The sequence below is a fragment of the Asparagus officinalis genome, chromosome 5 (genome assembly GCF_001876935.1).
Source record: "Asparagus officinalis chromosome 5, Aspof.V1, whole genome shotgun sequence".
In the NCBI taxonomy this organism is placed as follows: domain Eukaryota; kingdom Viridiplantae; phylum Streptophyta; class Magnoliopsida; order Asparagales; family Asparagaceae; genus Asparagus; species Asparagus officinalis.
The window spans coordinates 95861520-95887866 of record NC_033798.1 but is presented as its reverse complement, the minus strand read 5'-3'; the positions used below and the strand labels follow the sequence as shown (position 1 = coordinate 95887866).

General features: G+C 38.8%; 1 long non-coding RNA gene across 2 annotated transcripts in view; it reads left to right on the top strand.

Moving 5' to 3' along the window:
- LOC109840261 overlaps window positions 10251-26347 on the top strand; it is a 91055-nt gene continuing 74958 nt past the window's right edge. For both annotated transcript variants that reach the window (XR_002246834.1, XR_002246835.1), the window contains exons 1-2: window positions 10251-10392; window positions 10469-10550. This is a non-coding gene — a long non-coding RNA (uncharacterized LOC109840261). The remainder of the gene's footprint in view (window positions 10393-10468; window positions 10551-26347) is intronic.

The following is a 26347-nucleotide window of genomic DNA, read 5'->3' as shown; positions in this document are numbered from 1 at the left end:
GGTGATGAAGCTCTCTGTATTCTTCAATGCCCTAATGAGAGCTTCCTTGGTGGTTTTGGACAACCTTAGGAGCTCATATAGCGTAATTCTGGCTGGTATGTTAGCCAACTGTGCCATGACATTGAATTGGAATGGATTGCTCGACTCCCCGTGTTCCTGGTGGAGATTCCTGTTGAACCGGAGTTCTTTTTGTTTCCCCTTATCAACTGGCTTTTTGGGGACAGAACCCCCAGCGTCTTGGGGCTGTTCCTCAACTTCTTGGACATTCTGGCCGTAGTCTTTCAAGTAATTCTTTCCAGACCGCGTACCAGGGTTGTCTCCTGGGTATGCGGCCAGGGCAATCCTCTCTTCCTCTGAATCTGTGAGGGTCTTGAGGTGATCATCATTCTTAGTAATGGAGGGGCTAATCATGTTGGAAGACTTAGCCTTGCCTCCTTTCTTCTTGGACGAGGTATTCGTCCACTGTTGGTCTCCCACTAGATCAGGGTGAACCCACATGATTTCTCCTTTTGAGGTGGTGAGGGGTATCAACCCCTTGTCTTTCTGACTGTGTAAATCAGTATTCTTCAGACGCATTTCTCCCTTGTGGATTGGGACAACGCCATCTGCGGTCGCCACCGGAGGGAACTCACCGAACTGGACTGCTATCATGTTGGTAGAAACAGTCTTCTGCTCAGGTTTCAGAGTAAGTACTTTAGCGTCCACTAAATTCTGGAGGATGTCCTTAAAAATATAACACCTTCTGGTAGGATGCCCCAGGAACCTGTGATAGCGGCAGTAATTAGGGTCATCTACCTTTCCTGCTTCCTCTGGCTTCCTAATTTCAGGAAGCTGTAACTTGTTGTTCTTCCGCAGTAGCTGGAACAAGGTGTCCACATGCTCCTCCTTGAAGGCATACTGCTTGGGCACTTTTTGCTTATTGGGAGGTGGTACTTGAGAGTAGTCGGCTGCTAGGGTCTCTTTTCCCTTAGACCGCTGGGCGTTGTTCTGGTTGCGTTGCTGCTGCTGTTGCGGTTTGGGCTGCGCAGCTTCTTCGGCTTTCACCCGAGCTACAATCTCTTCAGCTTGTTCTCATTGCGAAATAAGTTGTCTCCAGGAGCGACACTCCGCTACCCCCATCTGGGCGAGGAGCTGAGTCTGCAAGTTGTGCCTGCAAGTTTCAACCAGGGTTGACTGAGTCATACCTGAAGGGCATCGCAATGCCATGCTGCAGAATCTCTCCACGTAGGCCTTGATGGATTCTCCCTTCCTCTGCTTAGTGGCAAGAAGAGTTGGGACAGAAACTTCCGTATCGTCCTCAAAGAACCTAGCCAAGAAAAGCCTTTCCAAATTTACCCATTTCTGAATAGATCCAGCAGGCAGTATCATAAACCTTTCAAAAGCCACTCCCTTAAGAGTGCCGATGAACAAGCGTGTCAGGATGGCATCGTTCGCCACCACATCTCCAGTTTGGGATTTGAAATAGTAGATGTGTTGATTTGGCGATCCTGTGCCATCGAACGGTTGCAAGGTTGGAGCTTTAAACTTCGGTGGGTATGGAGCTATATCCCATTCTCCTCCGGGAAGATTCGGGTTTGTGGCCTTTTTCAGCAATAAGTTGGGCCATCATGTCCTTCAATTGGAGAAGTGTCTCCTGTTGCGCCTGGAGCATGACCTGGTGTTCGTTCACTTTCTTGGCTATGTCCTCAGGATTTCCCGCCATGTAAGCAGATACTTCTTGTGGTCCGACCGAGCTCGAAGATTGAGATTCGGCTATTGCCGAATGCTCATCACTTGTTGTAATTCCTTTGGCCAACTTTTGATAGTCAACCGGGCGAATAGCTCCTGTCCGGGTCCGAGTATGCTTATATACTCCTTCGAACTGATCACAAATTTCCCTAACAGTTGGGGAATTACTTGTTTGTGACTCATCAGACTCTGGATGTGAGGATTTGCCTCTGCCGACCATGTTGATGGTGACCTCGGGATATTCGATTTCAGAGGTCTTCTTTTTGTGACGACGCTGTCGTTTAGCAGGTCTAGCGACATTCGTCAATCTATTGAACACCGACTGCCTAGGTGTAGGTGAACAACAACTACATTCGGAGAGAACAGCGGAAATGAGCCGTTCACACTGGCATGAATGGGCTACTTGCTGTGTTGGCCTTCCTCTTGTTAATAGCTCACGCAAGTCAGAAACCTGGGAAAGATCTCGTGAAGGTGGAGATGGAACCCCCTGCCCTTGGATGGGTTGGGCATGAATCTTAAATCCATGCTGTCCCTTTTGAACCTGACGGACCGTGTCATGTTCTTGAGAAGAAACACGAGAGTCATGTTTAGGTTTATAAACACGAGGCCGAGGCCTGTGTTTGATTGATGGACTAGATCCTTGTGGATCTTGTCCTGATTGAACGCACACTTGTGGTGTGCGTTTTGATGTTGAAACAGACCCCTTCGGGTCTTGTTTTGGTTGAACGCACACAACGCACACTTGCGATGTGCGTTTTGATAATGAAACAGACCCCTGAGGGTCGTTCTTTGTTTGAACGCATACTTATGATGTGCGTTTAGTTGATGACCCAGACCCCTGAGGGTCGGGTTTTGATTGAACGCACGCCTGTGGTGTGCGTTTAGATGCTTGAACAGACACCTGAGAGTCGTTCTTTGTTTGAACGCACACTTGTGGTGTGCGTTTGGTTGTTTGAACAGACCCTTGAGGGTCTTGTTCTGATTGAACGCACGGCGTGCGTTTGAATGATTGAACGTGCTTTTGGAAGCCACGTTTCGGGACGCACTCTTGAGGTGTGCGTCTATGTTGAACAACGCGCCACTGAGGGTCGCGTTTGAGTTGAATAACCCGAGGCTCATAGTCGGGTTCATTGCCACGAAGTGTGCGTTCTGGAGCAGAAACGCACAGTTCGGGCACAGGCTCAGAAACGCAGTCTTTGCGTTGGGCAGTAGCTTGGCTGTTCCGCAAGTATGCTCGCCGTAAGGATCTTCTCCTTCGTCGAGCAGCATTTTTCTTAGCCTGTTTCAAGGCCTTGGCCGCGGCATCGTCGGCGTTGGTTGGATTTTCCTCCGACATAGGTCTCTTTTGACCTATTATTTGCCGTAGTGATACGGGGGAGGAATCTTCAACTCGCAGAGCGAGTTTAAGGTCTTGGCCAAAGGAGAGGGCTTTCTTTGGCATCTCAGCAGTAGTGTTGACCTCCGTAGAGGTCCTGTGGGTATCACGCCTAGCTTTAATTTGCAGTAAAAAGACAATGAAAGAAAAATTTGACTTGTATTCCTCTCAAAATCGATTACAATTTGGAATCCGATTACAAAAGAGAGGAGAATGAATTTGATTCTCCCCTTTGTTTAAAACTGGGTTCTTCTTGGTAGCGGTGAGTGCCTCCTTCGATTGATCGCGTCGAACTTGCTCTCCGTTGACGATCCGACCGTCATATCTCACGAAACCGATTGAATTGCTTGATGAATTCGGTTTAGAACTCTTGACGAATATAAAGAACTCAGAACGAGTTGAAAACTCTGACAAGAGTTGTTGAAAACCGAATGTCTAATTTTATGTGATTAGCTTGGATTGCAAGCTTAATCACGAACTCTTAAATGAGTTTCAGAAATAAACTCAGAGCGAGTTAAAACTCTATGACAGAGTTGTTGGAACCGAAGATTCGGTTAATTGCCAAGTGGATTATGCCGTTGATGAAGAAATCCTCCGGGATTCGATTAACTGATCGTTGATCAGTTCCTTGATCCCCCGAAGATCTCTTCCTTCCGATTACTCAACTGCCGAGATTTGTTGACCTTAGGTGGTTTTGATACCAGCTCCCCTCAACTCTTTGCGGTTTTGATCTCAGAAATACTCGGTTGAGTAAGTCGGTTATTTATAGGGGGATTAGGGGTGTAACCAACCCCTAAATCCTCTCCTAAGTGGGCGAAGATCCCTCAGAACGTGGGATAACGGTTTTGAGGCCGTTCGGCTTGCGTTTGAACAAGTCAAAACGCCTCAGTTGGTGTTCTGGGCTTTAACTCTGCGTCCAAGGCTTGAGACGCAGAGTTAAATCTCTGTTAGAGATTTGAGACGCACAGGCCGCATGCGTTCTGGAATTAGAAACGCACAGGTCGCTGGTGCGTTGAAGTTCAACTCTGCGTCCAGAGTTTGGGACACACAGTTGAGCCTGTTGAAGAACGCACGTTATGTGTGCGTTTAGTGCTTTAACTCTGTGTTGCAGAGTTAGATATTTGCTGGAGAACGCACCAGTTGTGTGCGTTTCGCAGAAGTGACCTTCTGCGTTTGATAGAGGTTGTTGACTTGTAACCTCGTCTATTATGACATTGCAAAGGCCATTGCTTATTGATCTTTGCCTGTTATAGGATATGAGAGTCGTCAGATTGTAACTCTCACCATCGATTGTGAAGGCCACTGAATAGGGTTTTCATCAGCTGTCGGAAGCATCGTCGAATTGTAACTCTTCTCGATCTGTGTGAAAAATCTCATATTTGCCCCTTTCGACTGTCGACCCGAAAGCTATTTGATTGTAGCTTTCGTTGTGAGAGCTTGACGGGAATCAACATCCATAGTGTTTTGAAGATGAATATTTGCCCACAGCTCTCTACCAAGCAACTCACCAACTAAGTCCAATCTTTTATTTCTGAAATCATTACACTGCTCATCAACATCTCTAATAGTTGCTAATGTAATATTAGTCATGCTGTTGTCGCAGCCATCAAGATCAATCATCTCAGGGATGAGGCTGTGTTTATAGCGGTTGCAGAGTTGCGGATGCAGTGATTAGAAAGTCGTCTGATTGTAACTTCCATTATCAGGGTTTGATAGGGATCGACTATCTATTATGATTTTCAGACAGCCTACAATTATCATCTTTGGTGGGACCACTCCCAGTATTGTTGTCTTCAGTGGGGCCACCCCCAGCGTTCTGGTCAATGGGAGAGTTATCAACATTGAGATGTTCATCCGCATCCGAATCGCTACCTGCTCGGTTAGCATCATTGCGATGACTGGATTCATCGAATTGATTGGACAGACCCGAATTTGTTGGTCATGCTCTTCCTTCATCCATATCATGGCCATTTCCAATTCGAACTTAAAATTATCTTTTTTGCTTAGCCAAAGCGTCCTCGATGATTTTGGTCATTTGCTTGGTATTGACCATAAACGTCTCGCGGGATTGTCCTATGCTGGACACCGTATTGTCAGAAGCGATGACAGAGTTCGCATCTGATGCTTCATCATCCGAGGATAATCCGCTATTTATCCTCTGATAGTCCCTACGCCTAGTAGTTCCTGCGCGTAACCGAGTTATACGTTGGGATATGTCCAAAAAATGTCGGGGATTGAAACTTCGCGTTGACTTCTCCTTATCGACCATATTGATGGTGACCTTTGGGAGTTCATCATCTTGCGCAATTGATCTTTTTCTATAGAAACGCCTTGGCTTGGACTTGGACGTTCTGGTAGAGATCCTTTCAAATACTGAGACCCTCTGTGGAGCGGTCTTGGGGCAGCTACACACTGATAATACCGTCCTGATAAGTTTGGTACACGGACAGTGAGAGTCCGCTTCCCGAGTATTTCTCTTTCGAGATTTATTCGTACCCCTAGCCAGATAATACAACTCATCGACGTTACGATCAGAGTAACCTATCGGCTGGTGGGTTGGTACCCCTAGCCAGATAATACAACTCATCGACGTTACGATCAGAGTAACCTATCGGCTGTTGGTTTGATTCCTCAAGTGGAACGTTGTTGTTTGTTCGGCACGTCTTCTTCTGAATAGGTAGTGTTTTATTGGCTTTAACAGGAGTCACATGTTTGGAATCACACCCGTGTGAGGGTGAAATATTAACGGGCTCCTGGTTTTGTGCAAGCACCCCCCTCCCCCCCGGCGCGGGTAATTATGGGAATCAACTTGTTAGGAGGTCGCGTATGACCCTCAGTCCGGATGGTCGCTCGGGGTTCCTTCAACGGTCCCAAGCATTCCTTAACAGGCGCTTTGCTTTGATCTTCGTGTAAAGGACCCAGGCGATCCTTCAACAAAATTCCAAATTTGGAGAGATCCACGCTGTCGTTAGGCTTCACCGAAGGTGTGGGAGCAATAGGAGCGGGATCCGAAGTTGACGAAGGCTGGGGAGCAATGTTGCTTGCTTTGGCCTTAGGCGTTGATTTGGCCTTTGGCATCCAAATTTGTTCGGCTCTCGGCAATCTCTTAACCGCCTCTTCCTTTTGCATTTCTTGTGTTTTCGCACAAGGATCTGGGCATGCGCAAGAAGTGCGTGACGCTTCTGAATGCGCTTCTCAAGAGTAGAACGGTTCCGTTTGACATGAACTCATTCGTTAGTAGGTGGTTGGGAGGAGGTTCGTGAAGCTTGCTGTGGAGATGGTTTAGCCACTTGGCGTTTTCTGAACTCCAGATCCGCTTGGTAACGGAGTCCGTCCACCTGATCCAAAGCCTTGGCGAATTGACGCGCGAGGCGTTGGCGTTGCCTTTGACGTGCTCTCCTTGATAGAGTTGGCGCGCCTTTAGCAGTTAACTCCTTGATTGCGGAGGAGTTCAGATCTGCAGATCTGGTCTCATTGGACGCCGGCGGATCATTACGAGGTGCAACTGCAGCAGCGGCCGCGGAGAGATCGTCTTCTTGGGTCTTCAGATCTGAAGACCAGCGGATCTTCCTGGAGGAGGAGGCATTCCTTCCCTTGCGAAGAGAGGTGGATCTGGAGGAGGAGGAGGAGGAGACGTACTGCTCGAACTTTTCTGGTCAAATTCGTATTCGACCTCTTCGTTCACCGGGATCTTGATCGTTGGTTGCGGCACGACAGCCTTGGCAGTTAGGCTGTTGGCTCCCACTATGGTCACCAGTTTGTTTTCGTCAAAAGTTATTATTTTCATTGCTGTCAAACCTGTTACACCGTTTATCGATTACAAGTTCAAACTGAAAGAAAAGTTGATCTTTTTATAAGATCTTCTTACAATAAAAATTAAAGATTATAACTTTATCAAACAAAACGCAGCAGTAGTTTATCTCCTGTTGCTTTGTGTAGGATCTTTGCCTGTGCCGGGGACGCATTAGTCCGTGGACCGCCACGGATCAGATTCGGTTGACAAGTTTAATTATGCTCTTGTTTTACGAAGGAAATAATCGTAGCAGCGATAATCACGACCAAGCGAGATTGTGGCTCTTCTCGAGATCAAAACCAGGTTTGATCCGGAGGAAAGAGGGGGAGAGAATCTCAAATCTTTCAAAAGCTTTTTTCTTTATGAAAAAGTTCGCCAAGATCTGCTAATTCTCCTCTGAAATTCATGGATCTTTCAAAAGCTTTTTTCTTTATGAAAAAGTTCGCCAAGATCTGCTAATTCTCCTCTGAAATTCATGGTCTACTGTTCAATTGGACAACACCTCGCCCTCGGATTTCAAATCCTCTCAACTGAAGATTCTGGGCTTCTATTTATAGGCTTTTGTCACCTTGTTTTCTGATAAGATCAAGTGTTTTGACGTCATCTGCAGTTGATAACCACCAGGCGCCCTTAAGGATAGCTTCAGAACAGTTGGGGAGGTCCTGGGACGAAAGTATTCTAATAAAACATCGAAATCCGCGTTTTGGGAATTTGGGAGGCCCAAATAGTCGTGGTGACTCGGAGCTGCGCGAGTCACCATTTGGTGACTCGCATGGGTGCGAGTCTTCTGGCCAGCTGTAATGTCTTTTTGACTCTTTTGGCTGTTTGTATTTCCTTCGGCTCACTTGCTTTCCCTATTATGCGTGTTTCGTCAATTTGTTGACTTGTGCGCTTTTACCGATTCGCTTCATGCATTTCATCGTCGTCAGATAAACTTCTTTGACTCGGACGATGTCGTTCATCATGTTCTCTTTGTCTTGAGCTGCGTGTGAGAATCCATAGGAAATTTTTAACGCCTACATAGAGGAGATGAAACTCGCCTCAAAACGCTGCTGAAAAACCAAAGGGTGCAAGAAAATAGGTCCTCCCTCGCCAAACAATCTCGACCTCTTCTCGGTATTTTCTTCACAAAGCTTTAAAATTCACCAAAATATGCTCTAGGGTTTTTGAGGGGAGAGGGTGGCTGCTAGGGTTCATAAATATGATGTAAAAGAGAGATTTTCGTGAATTATATCCGTATATATATATACTAACAAAACCGAACCAATTCAAAAAGACCCGAAATCCGACTCAAACTAGGATTCTGGAAATGGCCCCGTCAGTCGACTGAGCACAAGGCGTCGGTCGACCGATTAGGCATCATCGGTCGACCAATCAGCTTGGTCGGTCGACTGACCAGAACACAAAATTGTTTATAGTTTTGTGCATGTGTGTGCATGTTTTTACTCGTTTACTCTTATATACGCACTTAATCGATCTCAAATCGATTACTAACATGCTCATTTACCAATAAATAATATTTATCATAATAAAAACTCATCTAATATTATTTTTCATAATATTTCAAAATTTACGGGGTTTTACAATCTCGAGCACAAGCTTTGTGATCGGGATGACGTGATAAGGTACCTGAAGGAAGAGACCAAGGTCGAGAGGTGGGAGAGCATTGATGCTTTTTAAACGGACACAACTAGCTCGTCAAAACGCCGAGGCCCTACAGAACTGACTAAAGAAGGAGAAGGTTGCACATGAGAGGTTAAGGAAGGACACAACCCTAGTTGAGAGACAATGAGAGTCATCTCTCGCCGAGATACAGGTGTTGTAGAGTCGCCTCAGCCACTTTAGAGTCCAAGGCCTGCTAGTTGAGGTTGTTGAAAATTACCGTAACGACACTCTCTGGAAGATCAAGGTGGCCCTGGCCTGCAAGGCTGGCTTCGACTACCTCATGATACAGCTGTCGGTCGAGCTTAAGATCGATCCTAGATAGTTCTATTATTCCTCACGAGTCGCCAATTGCTTTGACGCTTTGCGTTAGATAGAGAAGAGAAGAGGATAGCTGGTCCTGGATGTCAATAATAGAGACAAGGAGGGTGAGGAATAGGCCCAAGGAACAAGTGAGGGATCGGTCCAAGATAGTTGGGCTAGCTGTCCTGAAGAGGAGGACGACAAAGAGGTCAGGTTCGAGCCTCGGTCGTCTCCTCTACTGACTTCTACTGCTGCTGCTTCTCTGGCCGCCTTCTTGTGGGCTCCTGCGTCTTCCACATCCATGTGCCCTCCAAACTTTCCAATTTCCCTTAGCATTAGCAAGATACAGATTTATGTAATAGTATTAGCACAATTTATAAGTTGCAAACAATAAGGGTGTGCGTTGGCATAACAGGCAAAAGGTTTCCTTAATTTGTCACGTTATTATGCATATTTCAATATGGAGTCATGAATGATTCATGTGAATGTATATAAATACTTTTTTTTGTTAGAATTATATGGAATTACGGAAGCATTGTTGGATTAATTTTCTATTATCGCTTTCAATTGTTTACATTTTTAAACTTTTTTACTGTATATAGATATTCTTTTTTTGAAAAACTTTTTCTCAATTTTTTAAAAAACTGATTGTAGTAGAGAACAAGGAGATGACATGTATTTGAAAAGTGGAAATTCTCATTAATATTTGATTACTTAATTAATAGACTTTTTGATATGCATTCAAGAAAGAGCAGTTATTTTAGTTTTACTCTGATTCAAAACTCTTAATTTCTACTCTTTTCTTGCATGTCTATCACATAAATATATAAGATGCCAGTCAAGTGCCCTTTACTATTGCAAATACGTGGGCCCTTGTGTTAGTAAGATATAAACTTTGAAAACTAGCAATCATGTCCGAATCTCATTAGCTTTGGTTAAAATAGTGCGCTTTCCTATTGCAAATACATGGGCCCACGTATCAGTGGGAATAAACTTTGACAGCCGGCAATCACGTCCAAATGTAGTTAGGTTTAACTTAAGACTTAATCGAGAAGAAAACTTACCCTAATTATGACCGTTACTTAGCTTAATCTTGACGCCGACTTAAACCGGCTTAAATGGATTAGCGGGGCCTTCGTATCTCTCGTCTTCCCCCAAAATCGAAACCCTAAGGGAGCCTCTCCTCTCCCTTTTCTTCTTCCAAATTCTTCCCAAGAAAAAAAAAACTCTAGCTTTTCGGTGCCCCTATCTTCTCAATTCTCGCGGAGATCCAGGGTTTTCTGCCCTAAATCGTTAAAGATTCGACGATTCAAGGCGGAAGAGGAGCCTATCTCAAGCAGAGGGTTTTCTGCCCTAAATCGTCAAAGATTCGACGATCCATGGAGCAGAGGGTTTTCTGCCCTAAATCGTCAAAGATTCGACGATCCATGGCGGAAGAGGAGCCTATCTCAAGCGGAGGGTTTTCTGCCCTAAATCGTCAAAGATTCGACGATCCATGGTGAGAGAGGAGCTGATCTCAAGCGATTTCAAGGTACGATCTTATTTTTTTACTATTTATGTGTACATTGGAAATTTCTGCGGCTTACATCCTTGATCGATCAATGCAGGTAAATGCTCCCATCCTCAAGTTCCCATCGCTGGATCCATGGTGGGGAAGTACTTCTTCGAAGAAAATCAAAGGTGGGAAAGGTAACATCGTGACCCTTTAATTGAAGATAACTTTTTATTTTTGTTCAGTTCTGTTGAAATCATGTTCTGATGTTGATAGCTAGAAACATACTGTCATCAAATTTCTTGAACTTGTCATCTTTAGATGTAAAAACCTTCCTTGGCAATGTATTTAATTAACTCGCTTATTCTTTCTGATGCAAACTTGTTAATTGTTTGTTGGTTTTCTTAGCAAGCGTAATTAGTGCAACTTAAGTAAAATCTTGGATGGTTGTTTTGCTTGAGATTAAAAAACTTTGGTTAGCCATCACATTGTGCTGCTTCTGTGAGCACGTCATTGTGGCCTTATGGGTTATGTATTTTAATTTAATTAATAACCTATTCTTTATGATGCAAAGTTGATAACTACTTGTTGGCTTTTTTAGCACACATAATTAGTGCAGCTATAGTAAAATCTTAGGGTAGCTGTTTTGCTTAAGATTAAAATATTTTTTTACAAATTTGTAAACTACATTTTTTTCAAAATGCAAAATTTTGACTTTTCAAACCTTTTAAAAAGTTTTTTCAAACGATTCGCCTTAATGACATTTTAGCGTTGGTGACATCTTACCTTTTTATGTTTTCACTTTTCATTTTTTTTTTCAAAGTTTTCAATAGTTTAAAGAATTAAACTAACTTTTTAGCATTTTCCAATACCATTTTACGTACTTACATTTTTTTTTCAAATTTCCAATTTCTTAAACTCTTTCCATTTTCACATATTTTCAATTTGTTCATGCTTTCTAATTTCAAACTATTTTCAAGTTTTCATATTTTTTTTGCTGGCAAGGGAAACCTGGTCATCCCAGCTCAATTTACTCCCTTTGAGAGTCCCGCCAGCGGCCCTTGATCGATTCCCCATGGTCCCCAATGTTCCTGCAAGGAGCTACCCTATTGATCTCAGGGGCTCATCCCCACAGTGTGGGCGAACAGGCAGTGGACCACAGGGATGCGACCTGGTGAGCATACAACGGGCTGAGCCTGAATGACCAGTAAAACCCCGGGTTCCTGCCACCCCCTTAAACCGCAGGAGCCAGGTGAATGTGGTAGCGGGGATTCGAACTCCTGACCAACTAGGGAGATCTCCTCCCTCACTCTTCGTGGCGCTAACCAGAAGTCCTACCCGTGGGGGCAAGTTTTAATCTTCTAAAGTTTTCAACAATTTAAATATTATAAAAAGTAGGTTTGATAGATATTTACATTTCAAACTTTCCAATTTCTCAAACTATTTCCATTTTTACATGTATTCAAAAATTTTAAACTAATTTTCAAACTTTTTCAAGTTTACTTTAAAAGTTTTCTTAAACTTTTGTTTTTTAAATTTCCAAACATCAAATTTCTCAGAATTCTTTTGACATTTGACTAAAATTTTCAAACTTTTTAATTTCTTAAACATTTTTCATATTTTCATATTTTTTTAAAAAGTCTTAATCTTTTCTAAGTTTTCAATGGGGTTTCAATAATTAAACTAACTTTCTGTATTTTTAAATGACATTTTTACATATTTACATTTTTGCGAACTTTCGAATTTCTCAAACTCTTTCCATTTTCAAACTTTCAAATTTGTCCAAGTCTTTCCATTTTCACTTTCTTCAAACTTTATGATTCTTCACTGTTTTTCAAGATTTTACTTTAATTTTTAATTTTCCAATTTTTTAAACTTTTTTCAAGTTTTCATAAATTTATAAGGTTTTTAAATACCTTTTTTCAATTTAACATAGTTGACTTGTTTTGCATTTCATTTAGCTTTCAATTGTTCCAATTTCTCATACTTTTCAAACATTCCAAGTTTTTATGATTTAGCTTTAAACTTTCCAAAATTTCAAACTATTTTCAAGTTTCGTATTTTATAGAAAAAGAATTAACCTTGAAAAAGTATTCATCATTTTAAACTATAAAATAGGCTTTCCTGCATTTTCAAATGTCATTTTTAGATATTTATATTTCAAACCTTCCAATTTCTCTTACTCTTTCCACTTTTACATATTTTCAAAATTTTTAACTTTTCAATTTCGCAATCTCCTTTCTATTTTTATATAATTAGATTTTTTGAGCTTTCCATATTTGAAACTTCTTGATTTTTTTTATTTTTTGAATATTCAAACTTTTTCAAGTTTTCATAAATTTTCAAGTTGCTATAAACTTTTTTTAAAGTTTCCAATCTTCCATTTTCTCAAGCTCCTTTGTCATTTTGCTATAATTTCCTAACTTCCAATTCGTGAAACACTTTTCATGTTTCATATTTCTTAAAGCAGTCTTAAATCTTTTCCATGTTTTCAATGGTTAAAATAAATAAATTAACCTTTCCATATTTTCAAATACCATGGTTAAAATAAATAAATTAACCTTTCCATATTTTCAAATACCATTTTACTTATTTACATTTTCTTTCACATTTTATAACTTCTCAAACAACCTTTCCATATTTTCAAATACCATTTTACTTATTTACATTTTCTTTCACATTTTATAACTTCTCAAAATATTTTCAAAATTTCACAATATCTTTTGAAAAAGTCTTAATCTTTCCTAAGTTTTTAAACATTCCAACTTGTCAAACTTTGTTCATTTTCACATATTTTAACTTTGTTCACATTTTTCTGATGTTTCGACCTTTTTTTGACATTTCACGTTTCAATTTCATAATTTTTTAAGTTTTCAAAACTTTATAAGGTTTTCAAATACCTTTTTTTCCACTTTAACATAATTCACTTGTTTTGCATTTCACATAGCTTTCAAATGTTCCAATTTCTATACTTGTCAAACGTTCCAGATCTCAATAGTTCAATTTTGAAACTTTCCAAATTTCCAAATTGTTTTTAATTTTTCTTAGTTTATTGAGAAAAGTTTTAATATTTTTCAATGGTTTAAATTATAAAACTAGGTTTCCCCGTTTTAGACGCCCTTTTTAGATATTTGCATTTTAAACTTTCCAATTTCTCAAACTCTTTCCATCTTTACATATTTTCAAATTTTTTTAACTTTCCAAAATTCCAATTTCTACAAACTCTGTTGGCATTTCGCAATAATTTTCAAACATTCCAATTTCTCAAAACACTTCTCATGTTTTAATTTTTTAAAAATAAAAGTGTTAACCTTTTCTATGTTTCCAGTTCCGTATTTTCAAATACTATTTTTGCATATTTACATTTTTTTGTTCAAATGTTCCAATTTCTCAAACTCTTTCCATTTTTCAAAGTCTCCAATTTGTAAAATCTTTCTAGTTTTTTTTACATTTTGCTTGCTCTCAAATGTTCCAATTTCTCATACTTTTGAAGCATTCCAATTTCTTATACTTTAACTTTCCAAAATTTCAAACCATTTTCAAGTTTTCATATTTTTATAGAAAAAGTTTTAATCTTTGATGGGTTTAAATTATGAAAATAGGGGTTTTCACATTTTCAAATTCCATTTTTATGTATTTACATTTTTTTGAACTTTTCAATTTCTAAAACTTTTTGACATTTAATTTTTTTTTAATTTTCAAAATTTTTCAAGTTTCATAACTTTACAAGTTTTAGTCTTTTCTAACTTCATCTAGTTTTCATATATTTTTTTGAAGTCTTAGTCTTTTCTAACTTTTCAATTGTTTCTTAATCTTTTCTAACTTTTCCATATTTCAAATACCACTTTTACTTACTTACATTTTCAGATGTCATTTTTAGTTATTTTCATTTAAAACTTTTCAAATGTAACTCTATCCGTTTAACATATTTTCAATTTTCTCAAACTTCCCAATTTCCCCAAAATTTTCTAATTTTTACATATTATAATTTTTTCAAACTTTTTCAAGTTTTCGTAACTTTACAAGTTGTCTCCATTTTTTTAAGTTTCCAAACTTTCATTTTCTCAAACTCCTTTGATATTTCACTATAATTTCCAAAATTTCCAATTCTCAAACATTTTTCTTATTTTCATATTTTTTGAACAAGTTTTAATCTTTTCTAGATTTTCAATGGTTTAAATAAATAAACTAGATTTTTCATATTCTCAAATACCATTTTACTTATTTACTGTTTTTGTCCAACTTTTTCAACTTCTAAAACTTTCTTCAAGTTTTCTTAATTTAAAAAAAAAGTTTTAATCTTTTCTAAGTTTTAAACTTTCCAATTTGTCAAACTCTTTCCATTTTCACATATTTTTACTTTCTTTAATCTTTCTGATTTGTCAATTTTTGTTTGACATTTCACTTTAATTTTTAAACATTTCAAATTCTCAAAAAAAATTCAAAAATTCAAAGTTTTATAAGGTTTTCACATACCATTTGATCATTTAACATAGTTGGCTTGTTTCATATTTCACTTAGATTTCAAATGTTCTGATTTCTCATACTTTAAATTTTAAAACTTCCAAAATTTCAAGGTGTTTTTTAGTTTTCTTATTTTTTAGAAAAAAGCTTTAATCTTGAAAAGTTTTCAACTATTTAAATTGTAATAGCAGGTTTCCCATTTTTTTAAAGGCCCTTTTTCACTGTTTACATTTCAAACTTTCTAATTTTTCAAATTGTTTCCATTCTTACATATTTTCAAAATTTTAAAACTTTTCAATTTCCAAACTTATTTCCATTTTAATATTTTTACATTTTTTCCAACTTTTTAATTTCTGGAACCTTTTGACATTTTTTTATTTTTAAATTTCAATTTTTTTTCAAGTTTCCAAACTTCCAATTTTTACAAATTCTTGAAATTTCACAATAATTTTCAAGCTTTTTATATTTTCTTAGTTTTCAAAGTTTCAAATAATTAAACTAACTTTTTCATATTTGCAAATATCATTTTTATACATATTTTTTTTAACTTTCCAATTTCTCCAACTCTTTCCACTTTTCAAACTTTCCAATTAGTCCAACTCTGTCCATTTTCACATCTTTTACTGTAAAACCCCAAAAATTTGAATATTTTATGATAAATAAAGATAAATATGTCATATGGTGAAGAATAATATATTTTGATGTTTGTATATGATAATAATTAATTTGAGATCAATTCAATATATATTTGTGAATATATATATGTGCAAATGTGCAAAACATGCACAAAGACCAAAAGAGAAATATGAGAATAATGACCAATTATGAGTTTCTATATTTTACGCACTGATGCAGTTAGAATCTGAGAAAGTGTAAAAGTCCAAAGTTGTAGGTCTCTTTAGTAGCTTTCTAACAAATATTTAATGACCTCACACCGAGGTCAGATGTGAAAGTTACAGCCAAAATACCGAAGAGTATATTTCTAGTCGGACTGGGTTTTCCAGTTTCGGGTTTCGGGTTTCGGGTTTTGGGCTATAGTTTTTCGGGTTTGCTGTCATATATACACATGTTTATACACGAAAAACATCCATTTTCTCTTGTGTTTCAAACCCTAGCAGCCCCTCTCCTCCTCTCTCAAACCCTAGCCCTAAACTTGTGTTCTCGGGGGAGTTTCATGAGGCGAAAAGCGAGGAGAAGGTAGGATTTGTGGCGTTTGGCATTGAGGGATCATTCTCACCTGTTTTTGGGAGTTCATCAACACCCCTCAGGCGAGTTTCATCTCGCCCAATCCTACACCCTTGTTTTTAAACGTTTTTAATGATGTTTTCATGTGATTTGTGAGCCTAACTTGTTAGTTTATGTATAAAAGTTTGATCATATTATTGTTTATTGCAAAGAGAACAAGTTTTTAGTATATAAAGATCACCCATGAATTTCTTAATGCAGATCTAGATCTGAAAATATTTCTAACAAGAGTTTTAAATGAAATATCCTTGTTTCCATATGTTTCGACATGTTTATACGAATTCATGAATGATTTTGTTTTATCTAAAGTGTTTAGAACCTTTTTCCACATGTTTTAGAAATGCTAAATCGTTTATAGAGGATTAGTAGTGTTCAAGATTTACATATGAAAGTTATTTTTATATCAAAACCCATAGAGCAGAAAACCTACAGAAAGTTTTCTGCACCTGAGCGGTCGACCGTGACGGTCGACCACCGGGCGCACAGCAGAAGCAGGAAGCTTCTGTTTTCCTGTGCGATCGGCCGTGGCGGTCGACCGCTGGGCGCGCAGATGAGCAGAGACCTTCTGCTCACTGCGCGGTCGACCGCAGATAATCGGCGGTCGATCGTGAGATCTGTTTGTGCATGTGCACGTCGTTTACATGCAGGTTTGGCAGGCGAAACACCTAGGTTATATGAGTTTGTTATACACTGAGATTGGTGTACATGAGTTGACTACTGTCATGAAATTAGATTTACTCACCGAGGCATGAGAATAAATGTTATATATGTTGGTTCTGACATCATTTACATGCTGAAGTCCTCGTGTTGGACTAAAATCTATTGAAGTCTTCGTGTTGAACTATAATCTATTAAAGTCCTCGTGTTGGACTATAATCCACTACAGTTCTCGTGTTGGACTTTAAGCTATTGCCATTCATGTATTGGACCTTTATCTGTTGCAGCTCACGAGTCGGGCATATATTTTTGACTAATGCCAGGTTATTAATAGTATGATTGGAGATGGAGCTATCATTCATTATTGCTCCACACCGTAGCTTTTGGATTTGATATTTAGAGGAGCTGTCTTTCATTATTGCTCCACACTGTAGCCTTTGGATTTGGTATTTAGGGATTTACAAATTTGAGACATATGGTATATACATGAAGGTTTCCTTTTTCCACATGTTTTAGAAATGCTAAATCGTTTATAGAGGATTAGTAGTGTTCAAGATTTACATATGAAAGTTTTTTTTATATCAAAACCGATAGAGCAGAAAACCTACGGAAAGTTTTCTGCACCTGAGCGGTCGACCGTGACGGTCGACCACCGGGCGCACAGCAGAAGCAGGAAGCTTCTGTTTTCCTGTGCGGTCGGCCGTGGCGGTCGACCGCTGGTCGCGCAGATGAGCAGAGACCTTCTGCTCACTGCGCGGTCGACCGCAGATAATCGGCGGTCGATCGTGAGATCTGTTTGTGCATGTGCACGTCGTTTACATGCAGGTTTGGCAGGCGAAACACCTAGGTTATATGAGTTTGTTATACACTGAGATTGGTGTACATGAGTTGACTACTGTCATGAAATTAGATTTACTCACCGAGGCATGAGAATAAATGTTATATATGTTGGTTCTGACATCATTTACATGTTGAAGTCCTCGTGTTGGACTAAAATCTATTGAAGTCTTCGTGTTGGACTATAATCTATTAAAGTCCTCGTGTTGGACTATAATCCACTACAGTTCTCGTGTTGGACTTTAAGCTATTGCCATTCATGTATTGGATCTTTATCTGTTGCAGCTCACGAGTCGGGCATATATTTTTGACTAATGCCAGGTTATTAATAGTATGATTGGAGATGGAGCTATCATTCATTATTGCTCCACACCGTAGCTTTTGGATTTGATATTTAGAGGAGCTGTCTTTCATTATTGCTCCACACTGTAGCCTTTGGACACCGTAGCTTTTGGATTTGATATTTAGAGGAGCTGTCTTTCATTATTGCTCCACACTGTAGCCTTTGAATTTGGTATTTAGGGATTTACAAATTTGAGACATATGGTATATACATGAAGGTTTCCTTGTTTGGATTATTTCGCTCGACGTACCATGCTCGTGTTGTAAGTTTCTAAATATCAAATCTCCATTTATTTGAGTAGATGATTATTTATCTATATGTGTTAGCAGCTATTTTCTTATCTTTCTAGCCCTTCTCCCTGGGGTTGATTGAGATGTTACTCGCTATAGCGCTTTGACGCTCGTTGTTTCCCCTCTTTCAGGTAAGGAGCCAGGTGCACGGAGAGTCGTAGGTTGATGGAGCTGCTCTAGTAGTTATTTATCTATATTATTAGTAGTTATGTCAGAACTCCACAGTGGATGTGTTTATGAACATTTGAGTTATCATTTTAGTTTTGTAAAGGCGATGTGCCTTAATGTCATTTCATTTGAATTCCTATTGAGAGACAGTTGTATCTGTTCAGATGTTTTCTTCTCAGAGATTTATCCATTCATATCAGTGGTGATGATTTTTCTTCAGAATATCTGTTGTTTAATATTTCGTTTGTATATTCTCTCTTGCCTGTTTTGTACCTACACCTGTTGTTGATTCCACTAAATAGATAGTAATTATGATGGTGAAACGTGTTAATGCACGGTGTAGTACATGACAGGTTTGACATTCTTGATTTAACCTTGGACTGCAGCCTTATTAAAACCAGGGGCGTCACAGTTGGTATCAGAGCTCTAGTTTTAGTATCCTTAGGCTCATCCCGTGTCGAGTCGTGGAGCTAGAATAGAGTTTCTTAGGATTCATGTATAGAGTCCGCTAAGAATTTCTAGAGTGAGTGAGGATGTTATATACATATGTTCGAAAATTTTAATTTTTTTTATGACTACCTTACTTTGATTGAAAAGTAATTTCCTGAATACTTATCGTAATACGTTATGTCATATATGTGTATATATTTGTGATCTCCTTTACTGTGACATTTAAGCTCTCCTCTTGATATTACAAATATCGGGACGAGGATATGGTCGAGGTAAAACTCGTACCTAGAGAGCTGGGCAAGCGGAGCCGAGCCGCAACAAGCTCCACAGTATTTGATCGACTTCATGACGCCGTTTGCAGCAAGATTTTGGAACACTTGGGACTCGAGAGGCTATCCGTTTCCACCAGCAGTATCACTTTTTAGAGATCCACCACCCGTGGTACCAGTTGTGCCTATCGAAGAGGTAATACTAATGAGTACACCACCACCACAATCAGCTATTGACAGAGCCGTAGAGCAGGAAGTTTGGTTCTAAAAGATAAGAAAGGCGACAAACACGAAGAGTATTATAGTTTCAGGGTACCCTAGATTCATGTGCAGCCTATAAATAAAACGAATATGTGAAGATTTCTTAACGTCGTTTCAGTACCAAACCAGAGGTTAAATGTTTTCAGCATAGAAGATTTCCTGAATACTCTCCATTTATTTTAGAGTAGATGATTGTTTATCTATATGTATTAGCAGCTATTTTCTTTTCTTTCTAGCCCTTCTCCCTTGGGTTGGTTGAGATGTTACTCGCTATAGCGCTTTGACGCTCGTTGTTTCCCCCCTTTCAGGTAACGAGCCAGGTGCACGGCTAGTCGTAGGTTGATGGAGCTGCTCTAGTAGTTATTTATCTATATTATTAGTGGTTATGTCAGAACTTCACAGTGGATGTGTTTATGAATATTTGAGTTATCATTTTAGTTTTGGAATGGCGATGTGCCTTAATGTCATTTCATTTGAATTCCTATTGAGAGACAGTTGTATCAGTTCAGATGTTTTCTTCTCAGAGATTTATCCATTCATATCAGTGGTGATGATTTTTCTTCAAAATATCTGTTGTTTAATATATTTTTTGTATATTCTCTCTTGCCTATATTGTACCTACACCTGTTGTTGATTCCACTAGATAGATAGTAATTATGATGGTGAAACGTGTTAATGCACAGTGTAGTGCTTGATAGGTTTGGCATTTTTGGTTTTATCTTGGACTGCAGCCTTGTTGAAATCAGGGGCGTCACAGTTGGTATCAGAGCTCTAGTTCTAGTATCCTTAGGATCATCCCGTGTCGAGTCGTGGAGCTAGAATAGAGTTTCTTAGGATTCATGTATAGAGTGCGCTAAGAATTTCTAGAGTGAGTGAGGACGTTAAATACGTATGTTCGAAAATTTTAAAATTTTTTTATGACTACCTTACTTTGATTGAAAAATAATTTCCTGAATACTTATTGTGATACGTTGTCATATATGTGTATATATTTATAATCTCCTTACTGTGTCATTTAAGCTGTCCTCTTGATATTACAAATATCGGGACGAGGATATGGTCGAGGTAAAACTCGTACCTGGAGAGTTGGACAAGCGGAGCCGAGCCGCAACAAGCTCCACAGTATTTGATAGACTTCATGACGCTGTTTGCAGCAAGATTTTGGAACACTCGGGAAGCGAGAGGCTATCCGTTTCCACAAGCAGTATCATTTTCTAGGGATCCACCACCCGTTGTATCAGTTGTGCCTGGAGAGCTGGACAAGCGGAGCCGAGCCGCAACAAGCTCCACAGTATTTGATAGACTTCATGACGCTGTTTGCAGCAAGATTTTGGAACACTCGGGAAGCGAGAGGCTATCCGTTTCCACCAGCAGTATCATTTTCTAGGGATCCACCACCCGTTGTATCAGTTGTGCCTATCGAAGAGGTAATACTAATGAGTACACCACCACCACAATCAGTTATTGATAGAGCCGTAGAGCAGGAGGTTTGGTTCTGTAAGATAAGAAAGGCGTCAAACACGAAGAGTATTATAGTTTCAGGGCACACTAGATTCATGTGCAACCTATAAATAAAAAGAATATGTGAAGATTTCTTAACGTCGATTCAGTACCAAACCAGAGGTTAAATGTTTTCAGCATAGAAAATTTCCTGAATACTCTCCATTTATTTTAGAGTAGATGATTGTTTATCTATATGTATTAGTAGCTATTTTCTTATCTTTCTAGCCCTTCTCCCTTGGGTTGGTTGAGATGTTACTCGCTATAGCGTTTTGACGCTCGTTGTTTCCCCCCATTCATGTAAGAAGTCAGGTGCACGAAGAGTCGTAGGTTGATGGAGCTGCTCTAGTAGTTATTTATCTATATTATTAGTAGTTATGTCAGAACTCCACAAAGGATGTGTTTATGAACATTTGAGTTATCATTTTAGTTTTGTAAAGGCGATTTACCTTAATGTCATTTCATTTGAATTCCTATTGAGGGACAATTATATCAGTTCAGATGTTTTATTCTCAGAGATTTATCCATTCATATCAGTAATGATGATTTTTCTTCAGAATATTTGTTGTTTAATATTTCTTTTGTATATTCTCTCTTGCTTGTTTTGTACCTACACCTGTTGTTGATTCCACTAGATAGATAGTAATTGTGTTGGTGAAACGTGTTAATGCACGGTGTAGTACATGACAGGTTTGACATTCTTGGTTTCACAGTTGGTATCAAAACTCTAGTTCCAGTATCGTTAGGATCATCCTGTGTCGAGTCGTGGAGCTAGAATAGAGTTTCTTAGGATCCTTGTATAGAGTCCGCTAAGAATTTCTAGAGTGAGTGAGGACGTTATATACGTATGTTCGAAAAGTATAAATTTTTTTTATGACTACCTTACTTTGATTGAAAAGTAATTTATTGACTACTTATCGTGATACGTTATGTCATATATGTGTATATATTTGTGATCTCCTTTACTGTGTCATTTAAGCTCCTCCTTATATTACAAATATCGGGACGATGATATGATCGAGGTAAAAGTCGTACCTAGAGAGCTGGGCAAGCGGAGCCGAGCCGCAACAAGCTCCACAGTATTTGAACGACTTCATGATGCCGTTTAAAGCAAGATTTTAGAACACTCGGGAAGCGAGAGGCTATCTGTTTTCACCAGCAGTATCACCTTCTAGGGATCCACCACCCGTTGTACCAGTTGTGTCTATCGAAGAGGTAATACTAATGAGTACACCACCACCACAATCAACTATTAATAGAGCTATAGATCAGGAGGCTTGGTTCTGTAAGATAAGAAATGCGTGGGACACGAAGAGTATTATAGTTTCAGGGCACACTAGATTCAAGTGCAGCCTATAAATAAAAAGAATATGTGAAGATTTCTTAACGCCAATTCAGTACCAAACCAGAGGTTAAATGTTTTCATCATAGAAGATTTCCTGAATACTCTCTATTTATTTTAGAGTAGATGATTGTTTATCTATATGTATTAGCAGCTATTTTCTTATCCTTCTAGCCCTTCTCCCTTGGGTTGGTTGAGATGTTACTCGCTGTAGTGTTTTGACGCTCGTTGTTTCCCCCCTTTCAGGAAAGGAGTCAGGTACACGGAGAGTCGTAGGTTAATGGAGCTGCTCTAGTAGTTATTTATCTATATTATTAGTAGTTATGTTAGAATTCCGCAGTGGATGTGTTTATGAAAATTTGAGTTATCATTTTAGTTTTGTAAAGACAATGTGCCTTAATGTCATTTCATTTGAATTCCTGTTGAGAGACAGTTGTATCAGTTCAGATGTTTTCTTGTCAGAGATTTATCCATTCATATCAGGGGCGATGATTTTTATTCAGAATATCTGTTGTTTAATATTTATTTCGTATATTCTCTCTTGCCTGTTTTGTACCTACACCTGTTGTTGATTCCACTAGAAAGATAGTAATTGTGATGGTGAAACGTGTTAATGCACGGTGTAGTGCATGACAGGTTTGACATTCATGATTTAACCTTGGACTGCAGCCTTGTTGAAACCTTGGGTTGGTTGAGATGTTACTCGCTGTAGTGTTTTGACGCTCGTTGTTTCCTCTTTCAGGAAAGGAGTCAGGTGCACGGAGAGTCGTAGGTTAATGGAGCTGCTCTAGTAGTTATTTATCTATATTATTAGTAGTTATGTTAGAATTCCGCAGTGGATGTGTTTATGAAAATTTGAGTTATCATTTTAGTTTTGTAAATACGATGTGCCTTAATGTCATTTCATTTGAATTCCTATTGAGAGACAGTTGTATCAGTTCAGATATTTTCTTCTCAGAGATTTATCCATTCATATCAGGGGTGATGATTTTTATTCAGAATATCTGTTGTTTAATATTTCTTTCGTATATTCTCTCTTGCCTGTTTTGTACCTACACCTGTTGTTGATTCCACTAGAAAGATAGTAATTGTGATGGTGAAACGTGTTAATGCACGGTGTAGTGCATGACAGGTTTGACATTCTTGATTTAACCTTAGACTGCAGCCTTGTTGAAACCAGGGGCGACACAGTTGGTATAAGAGCTCTAGTTCCAGTATCCTTAGGATCATCCCGTGTCGAGTCGTGGAGCTAGAATAGCGTTTCTTAGGATTCATGTATAGAGTCCGCTAAGAATTTCTAGAGTGGGTGAGGACGTTATATACGTATGTTCAAAAATTTTAAATTTTTTTTATGATTACCATACTTTGATTGAAAGGTAATTTGCTGAATATTTATTGTGATACGTTATGTCATATATGTGAATATATTTGTGATCTCCTTATTGTGTCATTTAAGCTCTCCTCTTGATATTACAAATATCGGGACGAGGATATGGTCGAGGTTAAACTCGTACCTGGAGAGCTGGGCAAGCGGAGCCGAGCCGAAACAAGCTCCACATTATTTGATCGACTTCATGACGCCGTTTGCAGCAAGATTTTGGAACACTCGGGAAGCGAGAGGCTATCCGTTTCCACCAGCAGTATCACTTTCTAGAGATCCATCACCCGTTGTACCAGTTGTGCCTATCGAAGAGGTAATACTAATGAGTACACTACCACCACAATCAGCTATTGATAGAGCCGTAGAGCAGGAGGTTTGGTTCTGTACGATAAGAAAGGCGTCAAACACGAAGAGTATTATAGTTTCAGGGTACCCTAGATTCATGTGCAGCCTATAAATAAAACGAATATGTGAAGATTTCTTAACGTCGATTCAGTACCAAACCAGAGGTTAAATGTTTTCAGCATAGAAAATTTCCTGAATACTCTCCATTTATTTTAGAGTAGATGATTGTTTATCTATATGTATTAGTAGCTATTTTCTTATCTTTCTAGCCCTTCTCCCTTGGGTTGGTTGAGATGTTACTCGCTATAGCGTTTTGACGCTCGTTGTTTCCCCCCATTCATGTAAGAAGTCAGGTGCACGGAGAGTCGTAGGTTGATGGAGCTGCTCTAGTAGTTATTTATCTATATTATTAGTAGTTATGTCAGAACTCCACAGTGGATGTGTTTATGAACATTTGAGTTATCATTTTAGTTTTGTAAAGGCGATTTACCTTAATGTCATTTCATTTGAATTCCTATTGAGGGACAATTGTATCAGTTCAGATGTTTTCTTCTCAGAGATTTATCCATTCATATCAGTAATGATGATTTTTCTTAAGAATATCTGTTGTTTAATATTTCTTTTGTATATTCTCTCTTGCTTGTTTTGCACCTACACCTGTTGTTGATTCCGCTAGATAGATAGTAATTGTGATGGTGAAACGTGTTAATGCACGTTTTAGTACATGACAGGTTTGACATTCTTGGTTTCACCTTGGACTGCAGCCTTGTTGAAACCAGGGGCGTCACAGTTGGTATCAAAACTCTAGTTCCAGTATCGTTAGGATCATCCTGTGTCGAGTCGTGGAGCTAGAATAGAGTTTCTTAGGATCCTTGTATAGAGTCCGCTAAGAATTTCTAGAGTGAGTGAGGACGTTATATACGTATGTTCGAAAAGTATAAATTTTTTTTATGACTACCTTACTTTGATTGAAAAGTAATTTATTGACTACTTATCGTGATACGTTATGTCATATATGTGTATATATTTGTGATCTCCTTTACTGTGTCATTTAAGCTCTCCTCCTTATATTACAAATATCGGGACGAGGATATGATCGAGGTAAAAGTCGTACCTAGAGAGCTGGGCAAGCGGAGCCGAGCCGCAACAAGCTCCACAGTATTTGATCGACTTCATGATGCCGTTTAAAGCAAGATTTTAGAACACTCGGGAAGCGAGAGGCTATCTGTTTTCACCAGCAGTATCACTTTCTAGAGATCCACCACCCGTTGTACCAGTTGTGTCTATCGAAGAGTTAATACTAATGAGTACACCACCACCACAATCAACTATTAATAGAGCCGTAGATCAGGAGGCTTGGTTCTATAAGATAAGAAATGCGTGGGACACGAAGAGTATTATAGTTTCAGGGCACACTAGATTCAAGTGCAGCCTATAAATAAAAAGAATATGTAAAGATTTCTTAACGTCGATTCAGTACCAAACCAGAGGTTAAATGTTTTCAGCATAGAAGATTTCCTGAATACTCTCCATTTATTTTAGAGTAGATGATTGTTTATCTATATGTATTAGCAGCTATTTTCTTATCCTTCTAGCCCTTCTCCCTTGGGTTGGTTGAGATGTTACTCGCTGTAGTGTTTTGACGCTCGTTGTTTCCCCCCTTTCAGGAAAGGAGTCAGGTACACGGAGAGTCGTAGGTTAATGGAGCTGCTCTAGTAGTTATTTATCTATATTATTAGTAGTTATGTTAGAATTCCGCAGTGGATGTGTTTATGAAAATTTGAGTTATCATTTTAGTTTTGTAAAGACAATGTGCCTTAATGTCATTTCATTTGAATTCCTGATGGTGAAACGTGTTAATGCACGGTGTAGTGCATGACAGGTTTGACATTCGCTGTAGTGTTTTGACGCTCGTTGTTTCCTCTTTCAGGAAAGGAGTCAGGTACACGGAGAGTCGTAGGTTAATGGAGCTGCTCTAGTAGTTATTTATCTATATTATTAGTAGTTATGTTAGAATTCCGCAGTGGATGTGTTTATGAAAATTTGAGTTATCATTTTAGTTTTGTAAAGACAATGTGCCTTAATGTCATTTCATTTGAATTCCTGTTGAGAGACAGTTGTATCAGTTCAGATGTTTTCTTGTCAGAGATTTATCCATTCATATCAGGGGCGATGATTTTTATTCAGAATATCTGTTGTTTAATATTTCTTTCGTATATTCTCTCTTGCCTATTTTGTACCTACACCTGTTGTTGATTCCACTAGAAAGATAGTAATTGTGATGGTGAAACGTGTTAATGCACGGTGTAGTGCATGACAGGTTTGACATTCGCTGTAGTGTTTTGACGCTCGTTGTTTCCTCTTTCAGGAAAGGAGTCAGGTGCACGGAGAGTCGTAGGTTAATGGAGCTGCTCTAGTAGTTATTTATCTATATTATTAATA